This window comes from Microcebus murinus, chromosome 13 (assembly GCF_040939455.1).
Source record: "Microcebus murinus isolate Inina chromosome 13, M.murinus_Inina_mat1.0, whole genome shotgun sequence".
In the NCBI taxonomy this organism is placed as follows: domain Eukaryota; kingdom Metazoa; phylum Chordata; class Mammalia; order Primates; family Cheirogaleidae; genus Microcebus; species Microcebus murinus.
Window position 1 is genome coordinate 71,916,468 of NC_134116.1, and position 14,185 is coordinate 71,930,652.

At 37.7% G+C, this 14,185-nt stretch overlaps 1 protein-coding gene across 2 annotated transcripts in view; it reads left to right on the forward strand.

Moving 5' to 3' along the window:
* STARD13 (StAR related lipid transfer domain containing 13) overlaps nucleotides 1-14,185 on the forward strand; it is a 214,291-nt gene that overhangs the window by 53,251 nt on the left and 146,855 nt on the right. The window lies entirely within an intron of this gene.

Here is a 14,185-nt window from a genome sequence, read left to right on the forward strand (position 1 = left end):
CTCATTCTGATTTCTGTTGGCTCTATTTCATGCTAACCCAGTGTTTGAAAAATGATTGTTTTCACTTTACAGTATATGGATTTCTATGCCACATGACACATAACTTTGAAAAATAACTTTAGGTTGCCGTTTTTAAGCAAACAGTGACAGCCCTTAGCTGCCACATAACTCAACATAAAGTGCACAGTAAACTTCACGGTGGGACAGTGATTCATAAATGACAAAATTTACGTGTGCCTACAGAACGCATGAGAAAGGCTTACTCAGTGTGTGTTTTAGGAGCTTTTCGGTAGGTTCCTCGTACTCTGTCATATTTAGAACATGGACACTTGTTTAATTAGGGAGGGTGCAGGGAACTAGTGTCCACCCTACCCTGCCCATAGTATTTAGAACATCCTTTGTAAAGAGAGGAAAGAATTCTATTCTTAAGGCCATCGGCTGACAGCTAGAATCACATTCTCTTCCTGTTTGTATGTTGATGTCAGTAGTTGCCACTGATTTGTTGATATTACTTTTCTACTAAAGAATAAATGTGTTTGTTCATCTCAAAACAAATCCTGTGACCTACACAGAAAACACTATCTTCCTAAGCCAAAGAGGAGAGAATATTGATTATAAGCTTCTAGATGTTCTTTTTATTGTCAGTCCCCAAAAAATACAAGCATGGAAGGCTAGAAATTATTAAAACTTACCTTCTCCAAAAAAAGTTTAAAATATCTCCTTATAGGATAGATCCATGGAAAGTAGAAAGGTGTACATTCCTAAGAAGCTCCTAATGTGCACATATCTGTAATCAGTTAATGACCACCCCTTTCCTGAACTGAAAAAATGGCTAAATTATTATCACTGGTGTGATATGAGTTTACAAGGAATTTCTAGAGCCATTATAAAAATACAGTTTCCACTTAAATAAATGAGCTTAAGGGTATATTGAATTTTAGAGGGGAAGTTGGGATTTGTAATCGTGAAAATCTTATCGTAATGTTTCCAAAAAGAACAATATGTATTCTAGTGAGCAGCATTTGATGAGATTGTTTCCTTGGAAATTAGGATTTGTTTGTAAAGGTTCAGGAACTAGTTATGTGTAAAGGATACTGGTCCTACATGCTGGTCTGATTTCAGGAAGGATATTATGTCATTCCATAAACTCTGTGTGCGGGTCTTGATTGAATAGAAACAAAAGTAATCATTTCCCTGTGGCTTAATTTAAAAATACATTAGGCTTAGGATAAAAACCAGCTCCATTTTAGTTTTAGAAATTTCTGACAATATTGCTTTACCAGATGCTATCATTCTTACGGACATAAGGGCTTAATAACTCTTTGATGATGGTTTATCATCTACAATCTGCAAATGTTTCTCAGCATGCTTATAAAGTGTATGTCACATTAGAAATATGGCATAGAACTAGTTGAAATTACTTTGCAAACTTCCTTAGATGTATTTAACAATAATTTATTTTATTAAAAATTATGTATGTTCTTGTTGGAATGAGGGTTATTTTTTCACTAAAAATTTGAATCTATGAACACACTTGTCATTCATCGAAAGCTCCTGCTCATACAGACGTATGAACACTCCAGGTCTATGTTTCATTTTATTTAATTAGAAAATTTGAGCATTTCCAACCTTTTTATACTAGTAATGGAATGTTTGAAGCCAGCGAATGTCTAAAACTTAAAAGTGATCATTAAGATCATAGGGAAGCAAGAAAGAATTCTAGTAGTCCAATGATTCAGAAATCATTATTTATTAATATCATATAACTGTGTAGTAAGACAATGAGAAAGCAGATGCAAGATGATTTTATTGGATTTACTGTAGTACAGAATGTGGATTGAGCATTTATAATGCATCAGGCACTGCTCTGAGAGCTCTGTGTAAATTTTAATTTATTTTTTCTCAAAAAAAAAATCCTTACAGTTAAGTTCTATTTTTATGCCCATTTTAAAGATGAGAAAACAGAGGCACATAGAGTTCCAGTAACTTGTTCAAGGTCACACAGTAGGAACTGGTATTTGAATACAGGTCTAGAGCCCATACTCTGTAATACACTAGACCATTTTTTAATTTTTATAATGTGTGCTAAAGTACTGAACCTATGATTGAGTTTGGGATATATTTTATAATATACCAAGGACTTTTTAGCCTTTTCTACTCAGGATACAGCAATGAACCATATTACAGAATTAGAATTGGTCACTCGTTATGGGATTTCCTGTGAGGTTCTATTTTTATAGTGTTTTATGCTCCTTGATCAGTTAGTACACAATAGCACAGGATGCCAAGTTATTTTACTAACAGCTTTTAATCATTCAATTAAAGTTTATCGAGTGCACATAAAATTAATAACAACATTATTTTTGTATTTTGCATACTAGTATCTTGAAACGATAGCCACATCAGTGAAAGTGTTTGCATTACTCTCCTTTAGATCTTTCAAGGAAGAGTTAGCATTATGTTAATATAATTTGAGGCATCATAATTTCTCATGGCTGTTGGGGACAGTGCAAAGTAAGTTGCTCCCCACTGACCTCATTATGGTGAGATAATCATTGAATGTCATGGACATGATTCAACAGCAGACACACTCATGGGGAGGAAAAACAAGGAGAAATAAAGGAATCTTTGATGATGCACAGGATCAGAATTAATTACCCAAACCCCAGATGAATCTAAACTTGCTCATCTTAGGGTATATTCCAAAGCATACATGCATCATTTCCCTAGCCTATTTTTTAGTTCTGGAGTTTCAAGTCCAGTTAAAAAGAGAAGAGATATTTAAAAGAGCGTGTTGTTTTACAGAGTGAAAGTTTATTGTAAGTCATACTCCCCATAATCCCTACCCCACATTCTTGCTTGAATCAATAGGGAAATTGTTGTAGAGAGAGAGAATGGAAATAATAATGGTCCTTATTTCCCTCAGTGGCAGGCACTTGGGAGTAGAGACCAGAGAGGATGCTGGGGGTGGAGCAATACCATGTTAGGCCAAGAGAAAGGAGAATTGGATTTTTCCCCCAGTTTTTTTTATTGTGGTAAAATACATATTAGATTTACCATCTTAGCCATTTTTAAGTGTACAGCTCAGTGGTATTAAATACACTCATAATTCATAATGTGCTACCACACTACCACCCATCTCCAGAATTCCTTTCATCTTGCAAAACTGAAACTCTGTACCCATTAAATGACATTTCTTCATTCCTTCCCTTCTCTCAGCCTCTGGCAACCACCAGTCTACTTTCTGTCTCTATGAATTTGACTACTCTGAGTACCTCAAATAATTAGAATCATTCAGTTTTTATGTGACTGGCTTATTTCACTTTGCACAATGTCCTTGAGGTTCATTCATGCTCTAACATATGACAGGATTTCCTTCCTTTTTAAGGCTGGATAATATTTCATGGTATGTCTATACTACACTTCTGTTTTTTTGTGTGTGTGTGTGATATCATCAGTAGCCATTCTAATGGGTGTGAAGTGGGAAACTTGGATTTATGTATCATTATTTGATGGCTATGATTTATTGGGTACAGATGCACCATCTTTAAAGTCTACACATACACACACAGAAACAAAATTTGGAAAATCCAAATCTCAGTAGATATATGAAACACAAAATTTGGAAAATGCAAATCTAAGTAGATATATGAATCTAGTAGATATCTAAGTAGGCTATGATTTATTGGGTACAGATGCACCATCTTTAAAGTCTACACATACACACACAGAAACACAAAATCTGGAAAATCCAAATCTAAGTAGATATATGAATGTCATTACTTGCTTTTAGAAAGAATTTATCATACTATTAAACTTTTTGTTTTATTTTAAGTGCTTTCATGAGATGACCTAGATTGCAGCAAAGTTCACTGAGCCAGGAAAAGGAGACAGGGAACCAGACTCTGTGACACTCCCTCATTTCTTTATAGTGTCACATTCTAGAACTTCACTAAGCCTTCATTTCTTGATGAGAACGGATGGATTATAATTGCTTACTTTATTCTCATTCTCAAGTTCTGGAATTCTCTCTGTAGTTAAGTCAGTAACTCCTTGAACAAGAGTGTAGACAGCAGAGAAACTTAAACCTAATATAATAGAACCCAAGAAAGAAATAGAGCAGCTTTATTATGTGGAATAAATCAATGGATTATAAGTTTTCTGCAGTTTGTCAAGGAAATGGTAAAGTGGAAATCAGGTTTTTGTTCTACTTCTGCCACTAATTTGTTCTGTGATTTGGGTAAGTCACAACTTCTCTGGACCTTTTTTTTCCCCTTTAAAATAAAGCATTTGGATTAAAGATTTCTGAAGTCCCATCATCTTGAAAGGTCTAGGATTCTGTAATCATAGGTATCACCTTAAGAGAAAGATGATTCTTATTTACATTTTTCTTATGCCATTGTTCATCACATACCTGGACATACTTCTTTGATATCTCTGTAATGCTCTCATTATCAATTTATTAGAAATGATCTATTAATAGATCTATTTATAAGTGACATATTTAATGGAAATGATCAAGTCCAGTCTTATGGGCTACTTAAATGTCCATAGAACTATAAAGAAGCTTGGAAATACCTTCCTTTCTCAGGAGCCCAGGCCTGCAAAGTGGAGTTGTCACTATGCCTGGCCTATCGCAAGAACTGAAGGGACTGGAGAATGCCCGTGTGTGTGTCTGTGTGTGTGTGTGTGTGTGTGTGTGTGTGTGTCCTGTTTTCACAATAAGCACTTTCTTTTTTAAAAATGTAGAATGTAGAAAATTGCACTGCTAAGGTAAGGAGTGAAAGTTGGACTGTCATTTTCATTGACTTTTTATCTGAGACTATTTTTCAATAGCTATTGCACCTGAGCTGAATTCAACTAGAGTGGAATATACTGCCTTTTTTCTTTTTGTCCCCAGGGAATGCGAGTGGGCATGAGTAATATATTCTCACTCATGACTCTGTCAATTGGCATCTTGGGAATTTGCCCAGCCTAAGTGGTGAACATCACCCGTCCCTGGTGGATGAGACCCCACCAACTGGGTAGCGTCAACCTAAATTAAACAATCATTTGTTCTTTTGGAATTGCCCTTTGTCTATGTTTAGTACTTTCTTCCCCGACTGCTTTCAAAACTGGAGAGTAAATGCACTGACTGAAAGACAGATGGAACACAGAAAGCAGGCTGAGAATGCATCAGTCATGTATTGCTCAAGTTGTGTATGAAAAAAGAGAAAAGAGTGGCAACTGTCATAAATTCACATTTTATGAATCAGAGCCTCTTTTTATTCTGTACTGGTGATGGAAGGGTCCCACTCAGAAAGGATACTGTTTAACCAAAGTTACAGGAAAATCTGCCCAGTGAATTAAGTTAACTAACTTTGAATAGCGTTTCGCAAATTATTGCACGGTAAAATTGTGATCAATCAAGAAGTGAGTGCTAGAAGGAAATTAGCAAAGGGGTCAATATGCTTGTAAACAAGTACAACTTTAGAGTTTCACTTTAACCAAATTGTGGGTTCAATGCGTACATGTCGTTGCTTTATAGCTTACACAGTCCAGATGCAGGCAGTTGCCAAATTTGGATTCTGTGACTTTAGTTTAAGTGAATAAAGTTTCATTTTTCTTATACTTTCTCCTCTTATCATCAGTGCTTTAATCCTTAGTAAATTCTGGGTGGTCAGCAACTCTTATAAGGCAAGTTTCCTCATTTTCTTAGCAAATTAATCATCAACACAGATAGCTCAAAATAGAAAAAACATCACCACTGGTGGTCTTAGCAGTATCAATTGATGACCCAAAACAAGTTTAATAAGAGAGCAAATGATACGTGGGTTTTGATAAACCTCTTATATAAAGAGAAATAGGTAGGTGAGGATTTAATGGAGACAGGTCATTAATGAGGCTACACACTGTCTCTGTGTTTAATTAGCTATGGAAACACAGTGGCGAGACTGTTGAAGGAGATACATGAAGGTAGGAGAACCCATGAACCACACACCAGATATTTGAATGAATTAAGGATCATATAAAAATAGTTTACTGTCTCCCCAAGGTCAATGAGAACATGATTTTGACATGGGTAAAGATATCATATATTAATTTACATTCTATCTCTTTACCAAAAGGATTCGAGGTAGTTTAGGGAAGAATATACAATTCAAGATTATAAAAATAGAAATCTGATGAAAAAAATGTTGGTTAATTAATAATATAGAAATAGGAATATAAAATATAAGGCCCTGAGTAATTATTAAACATGGGCTCCAAATTTGACTGGAGTTCTTCCCTGATCTAAGCAAAGAGGAAAACATCACCAAGGGATGATTTACCATGTCCATAACATGAAAACATACCAACCAAGCTTTTCCTGGGAATTGATATTTGGGAGAATTTCCACCTAAGAACTTGACATATGAGAGCATTTTCTCATACAAATCTCATAAAGGGAACACTACAAGCTACACTGAATGGTGCCTTCAAACAATTCCTACTGTAAATTCAGTAGTGAGTCTCATTTGATTATTTCTTATCCCCCAAGTGGAAGTGGGGGAATCACAACAAATGATAGCCCATTAAAAATATTTGGTGGTGGAGTGCATTCAGGTGTGCAGTCCTCTGATTCTCTGTCTTAATCTAGAGATAGCACTGAGACTATCTAGAAGCAATTTCTCAGATTCTGCTTCACAGAGCACTAGTCCCATCAGATAGACATTCAAGGGAAAATATGTTTCTACAGTTAAGTAATTTTGGGAAATGCTACATCCTCTTTCCCTTCTTGGAAATTCACACTTAAGAAAAGCTCAGAGAATTCCTGCAAAAAATAGTTTAACTTTGTTTAAACTGATGTATTTTATCAGGAAACCACTTTTTACTAGAGACCAGGAAGTGATATCTTGCAAAACCAATGTTCCGTGGGGAACACATTTTAGAAATGCTGATTTAGGAGAGTGGATGGCCTGTGGTTCATTCAGATAATTTGTCTTTGAATATATTTCATGCATGGATTGGGCAGTCGATAGTTTGAAGTTGTACTTTGGAGAGTGATATTGCAAGTATTCTATGTTTCCAAAGAAGGCCAGCTCTATATACTTTAAAAATCAACTGTGTAAAGGCAAGATGGACATCTTTTTATGAGAACTAACAGCCAAACAAAGATTATAACCTGATTAGGCAGCTCCTGCACATTTGTTGGAAAAAAACTGAAGGAGTTAGTGCATGGGCAGAGTTAATGATTGTAGCCAACATCAAGAATACAACCAGTCCCCAAGTAGCTCAAACAACTCTATTGATACATAGGTATGGTTGGGCCAGAACAAATAAATTATTGCTTTTGAGCTGTGGCTTTGCCTAACCTATGATATAGCTGAAATCCTGGGTGAGGTCAGAAGGAGTGTGACATTACTGCAGCTAATTCAAGATATTCCATTACTGCTGAGAGGTGAAATCACTTCCCCACAGGAGAGAAGCAGGAAACTCTTCAGGAGTCTTAAACTCATCCTTGCTGTAGGTGACATGGGATATGGACTCACTGAATCTCAAGCATTGATGGGTGACTGGGAATCAATGTCTGGCTTCATGGTCCAAAAATTATATAAAGTCTCTCCCAGTATGGCAGAATGAAGTGAATGAAGTAAAATTATGTAGATAATTTTAATTAGTACAATTTGTTTGGCTTAGTTTGTATAAGCAACTTATCAATTTCCAGGAAGCCTGCACATATATTCTTGAGATATTTTTCCTCCTGCTGGCAAAGAGATAACACATTAGCATTTACATTATGAATGAAGCTTTTTGAGAGACATTCACAAAATATCAAAGAGCTACGATGGAATGCATGGGGAATTCGTCCATACCGTCTAGCCCAGACTACCCTTTTGTGAAGTCACACAAGACCACAGCAATCATTCTGTCACCGGGCCATCAAGGGCAGGAACGAGAAGCATGAAAATTTATATACTATTGTTTGAAAAGACATGAATTCTCTCTCTCTCTCTCTCTCTCTGTGTCTTTGGAGAAGCTTAGGATATAAAGGAATTTAGATGGAGGACATGAAAAATAAAATTACAGAATATGCTAATGCTGTTAGCAAAAGGAAATCAGTAGAAATAAATCTAAAATGTCTGACTAGACTGCCAAATGACTTCCTTCACAAGGCGTAGGAATCCTGACAATTTTAAAGGTCTGACAGAGGCAGACTGACTAAAATACAAATGACGTGTGTTGTTTTGCCGCTCTAACAGACTGATACAACACAACGATGCAACAGTGTAGAGGGAATGTAAAGGAACTTGGCAGTCGCCAAGTACCCAATTTACATGTCAGCATTTTGAAGTAGTCATTCTCTTCCTGCATTCCAACTCTCCTCCTCCTGGTTAGTTTTGAAAATCATACATATGGATGGCAAGAACCTGTGATTAGCATTCAATCTCTACAAGTGAACAGCAGCATTGCACATACATTTTTATTCATCAAATGACATACTGGTAAAAAGTATATATATATAGTCATTAAATCATATTTTCTTCTTACAGTTTTACTACCCTAAAATTATTGACACTATTTAAAATTACTATAAGAAATAGGAGTCACCAATTAATGATATTGATGATATTCCAATGATTCCCACCCAAGTAGACTAGAATCTACTAGAATCTAATTTAAAGAATCTCTCCCAGATGCTTTGAGGGACACAACACATTTCCCACTAAATGCATTTCTCAAAATAGAGCATGAAATCCATTTCAAGGCCCTTACTGTCTGGGCTTTTGTAAAACTGAGCTCTCAGTCATCAAACCACCTTCATTTACACAATTAAACTCTCTTGGGTAGGAGGGACTGCTAATCCCCTTCATTGAAAATTCGGATCCTCATCCTTAGTATTCCACTCCACCTGCTGTGCTTGTAGGTGGAAGGCCTAAAGCAGACAAAGCTGCTTAGATATTTTTATTACTGGCTTCCTAGAAGAAGGAGGAAAAGAACTTGGCAGGAGGAAGGGAAATCAGTTTTACAGGATATCTTAAAGAAGGCTGCAAAGGAATTCCACTGACTTTGCTCATCATCTGTTGGTCCCAACACTGAGTGTGACACAATTCCACATTTGAATATTTACATGTTATCACTGGCCAGGGCAGCCGGTCCATTGGAGTTGCCTGTAACAGCTCATGACATGGGTGCAGAGAGATGGATATCTGCTTCCTGCCTTCCCCTGTGCCAATCTTCCAAGAGTTACTCTGTTGGCAGGATATTGATACTTGTATTGTTCTTAGGGGCAAATAATTGAAACGTGTTGGTTAAATTTCAAGAAACACTTTCTTCTCTTTTACAAATAGCCCCATGGGCTAAAGAATGTCCCAGAGACACTGTCCATTCAACCCAAACTTCAAACTTTCTGCCTCTACAACTTGAAACAGTTAGAGGGCTTTGGTGTCATGGAGCTTGATTTTGAACTCTAGCTCTACATCTTCCCTGCAGAGTGACCTTGGCCAAGTTACTTAATGTGTTTAAGCTGTGGTTCCCCTGTGGGCAAAATGGCACTAATAATAGCAACTATCTCAGAGCTATTGCAAGAATTAAATGAGAGAATATAACTATACACAAAGCACAGTGACTGGCACATGCTAAGTGCTCAATATAAGAAAAATATATGTTAAACATCCACGTACATATGACTCGTCAAGGTACTGTATCATCAAAGGAAGAGTAACCTATGTACTCTATACCGTGTTTACTAAGGCAGACATACATAATGCCACATTTTTGGTGTATCCTTAAAATGTGTCCACCCCAAAATTTGGAACAGAAGAGGTATATATCCTAAACTATAATGGAAACTATTGTCTTTCCCAATTGTGGTATCCCATGGATGGCAGTTACTCTCTTGGTTGCCCTGAACTGGCCTGAAATGGTGGGTTTAGGTCAAGTTTTAGTTCCTATGGATAAATAGCAAAGCATGTTGATCCTTGCCTTCCGGCAGTAAAAGAGACAGTTCTTGGCAGGAAGTGTTCCTGGCTCTTGGAATCACTAGGTGGTAAAGTCCACAGCTGAGAGAGGGCAGGGCAGCTGGAGGAGAAGGTCTGTGCTTCACATCAGAGTGGGGATGGAGGGGTAGGAACAGGCCCAAGGCAAGTGTTATTAACCAGTAATAGATGGGGCCTTATTAGATGGGACATTCAGGTTTAAGTTGTATTTCTTAGAACCCAAATATTTGTGTAACAGCGAACTTTTTAAGAGCAATCCAAAATCCACTTTTGCTCCTCCAGCAATGACAGTAGATATAGTAGGAAGGCACCAAACCTGAATTTGGGGTGACCTTGGATAAGTCACCTAAGTCTTCCAGACCTAAATCTCCATAATGTGAGGTGTAAATGGATCCATCTGTAACTGACATTCTGGAAAGCCAATTGAACAAAGGCTAGCACTACACTAGTCATGGAAAATATTAATAACTTTATAATTATAGAACATGCTAATGCTGTCAGTGACTATATTAGTGTTTTAGGGCTGCCGTAACAAAGTACCACAGGCTGGATGGCTTAAACCACAGAAATGTATCTGCCCACAGTTTTGGAGGCTGAAAGTCCAAGAACAGGTGTCTCCAGGGTTGGTTCCTCCTTAGGACTCTCTCCTTGGCTTGCAGATGGCCTTCATGTCATCTTCCCTCTGTGTATGCTTGTGTCCTGGTCTCTTCTTCTAAAGACACCAGTCATATCAGATTAGAGCCCACCCATATGACCTCCTTTTATCTTAATTGCTTCTTTACAGAACCTATCTCCAAATATAGTGTCACTCTAAGATATTGGGGGTGAGGACTTTAACACATGAATTTCAGAGAGGCACAATTCAGCCCATAACATGTACTGAATGTTTTATTTTCCAATTTTATTTGCTACATCAAAAAAGATAAAGGGGACTGACTTTTATGGTACGCACATGCTTACTAGGTATTGTGCTAGTTGCTTCCACGTTTTCCTCTTGTTCAATACTCATGACAGCCCTTGAAGGTAGATAGTATCTCCCTGTTTCAGAGGATACTGAGAAAAGATCATCACACATTGAAAGAAAATGAATGAAAGAATAAGAGCACATATGAAAAGACAATCTGAACTCCCAAATTATTTTGATTTTCTACATGGATGTTAACTTTGAGATTTCTGTTAATTTTGTAGAAACTTTCCAGTTTTATATGTCTTCATGTAGAGAAATAAATAGAGAAAAATGCTGTAAAATGTGCATATAAATTTTATAATGCCCAACTAACAACTTAGCTTTCTGTTTCTCATGCTGGTTCAAATTATTTAAGAAACTTCAATTGTCTATTTCCTCTGAGGGTTCCATTCCTTTTAATTGAGGAATATTCTTCATTTTTATTCAATCGTTCAGCAATGAAAGACTACATACAAATATGATCATTATCATTTGCTGAAATTTGCTCTTAGAGTTGAATGGAGTAAAATCCTGACAGATAAAACATTATGGATTCTTTTGTCCTATTTATTTTATGGATTACTTATACTTCTAGATCTCTCTGTATTTGGGAGGTCCTTCACAAAGAATAGAAACAGCAGTTAGTACAGTCTTATACATTATAACTTAAATGTTAATCTTGAGCCTTGTAAAAGCCTTGTTTTGTAGGATGCACTGTTTGATGTCTGCATATGGCATCTTGTAAACTTTGAAAAGCTATTATAATATTATTTCCTTCCTTGGTATAGCGCATGACAGTTTGTGGCACAGTTCCACATGCATTATCTTTTTGAAGATATGTGTAAAATGGTACAACAATCTTGGGTTAGGAAGCTTTGTTCTCCACAATCTGTCTTTCAGAGACCTGACAAATGCATAGGCAAGTTTTCCTACTTTGAAAAGTTTCTGATTTCGTTTTCCTAAATCATTTTTTTCGGAGCAGAATTTTGTGGTGTGGAAAAACACGTTTATCCGAGCGGGCTCTATGGTAAGTATAGACTCCTGGATATAATAGGGAAATTTGGCGGCAAGCAGCTGCAGTTGTAAAACATTAACTGGCAGAATAGAGATTGTTTCAGAGTCCACTCCCCCCCCCACACCCCATTTAGAGTAAAATTACTTCCTCTCCTCCCACTTTTTAATTGTATTTCTGCCGAAGCCATTATATTTCTGTTTGTTTCGCATGACGTTTCTCCTGTCAATTTTGTCTCCTCTCCGTCTTTGGTTACCTTAGCCGAGCTGGCCCTGGACACTGCAGCTTGTATTCTGTGAGGTTTATTGCTTTGTTCCGTAATGCCAGGAATGACGTTGCGTTGAGACAAGTTCTTTTCAGCTCATTAACTGTCAGTCACGCTTCCTTCAGGCTGCTTGAGTCTGTGCAGCTGCACCCAGAGGCCTGGGCAAGCCATGCCTCTGGGCTGTGGGAGAACATTTCCACTGGGTCACCCAAGTGAAAAGATTTGGGGTTTGTCATGGAGAGACAAGTTGTCAGCTGAGTTTATTAATATTTAGATGTACTTAGATGAAATGCTCACATCTGGGATTGGTTGACTTTTATATCTTACACCACAATCTTTAGCTTTTGAAACATTTACAAAATTTAAAATATAGTAACAATATACTTAACCATTTGAGCAGCCCTAATTGGAAAATTCCAAATCCAAAATGCTCTAAAATCTGAAACTTTTCAAGCACTGACATGGTGCTCAAACAAAATGCTCATTGGAGCACTTCTGATTTTGGAGTTTGAGATTAAAGATATTCAACTGGTATAAGGCAAATATTCTACCCCCGCCAAAAACTTCCCAGTGCAAAACACCTCTAGTCCCATGCATTTCAGATAAGGGATACTCACCCTTTAGCTGCTTTTACTGAGGGCTTTCTATGATGTACCAAGGACTATTTTCAGCACTGCATGTATTGTTTTTTCCTTTAATTTTCATGAAGACCTAAGAGTTAAGTTTACTCATCTGGAAAACAAACATAGTAAGGAGGTCTTACTGTGTTCATTTTCCAGATGAGTAAACAAGTTCTCTGAGTTAAATAAACCTTTCCGAAGTTATACCATAAGTGGGTAGCAGAGGTGGGCTTTGAACTCAAGTCTGGATGATGTGGGAGCCCACGTTATTCATGACTGTGCAACCCCATCATCCTCAAAATTATAGGTAGACGTGTTTACTTGGAACCAAAGAAGGTTTTGGTGTGTTTTTTTTTTGTTGTTGTTTTTCATCATTATAGACCTGGTTGCTCCTCCCTCCCCCACCAACCTCTCAAGTTGTTGGAGGACCTCATTGTGTCACCAAGGCCAGCAGCAAGGCCGCATGACCATCCTATACTAACTGCCCTTCCATTGCCCTCTTGAGGGCTGGCTGCTGTTTATCCAAAGTAAATGTCATGGCAGCAGGATTCCTTGCCAAAGGCTGGGAGCCAGCATGGTTATGTAGGAACAGGCATCACAGAGGGAAAGGATGGATTTTTCCACCACCAACCTCCTTTCTCTATTTCTGACCCTTCAAAACGCTTCCCTACTTCCTAGAATTTCTGGAAGTAGAGTGCCCATCCTCCCCCAAGTTTTCCTAGGGTCCCTGGGGCTCACAGAGCTCAGGGGCCATGTGACTTCACAGTGGATCTTTTCAGACAGGAAGGTGAGGAATGAGGTAGGAATCAGGTCAGACCTGTGTCATTCTCTGGCCCATGGATCTGGAACTCAGCAGCCCAGTAGTGCAAGGAGGGCCCACAAGAGAGAAGTCCTGAGTGGAGATCTTTCCCCTCAGATTTCAAAGTTCTGACCTCAGTCACCACTGAGGCCTACAAACCAGAATGGTCTCAGTTGTACTCTGCACTTGTAGCTAGAGAACAGTAGCCAGTCAGAAGAAAATATCAATGTTCTGCCAACTTCTGCTGTTTGTGAAATTTTGCCAGAAGCAAAACAGGATCAAAAATAATAAACAGACCTCCTCCCTTGCTTCATGACTGCTATTTACATAAAGAGATTTATGAACTGACTGTGCTTGTGCGAGTGCTCAGGGAAGGGAATTTTTAAGGAGAAAAGGTTAATTTGGGGGTGCTTGATTGCATGTGATTTGAGGTTTTATCCAATAATTGGGTTTGCAGACACAACCTATACTATAAATAGCACTGCTTCTCTATTGCAAGCAGCATAAACTGTGGATAAGACATCCAGACACATGAATTACATGCAGCTTTAAAACTTGTGCAGGGAAAGAAAATGAATCTTACA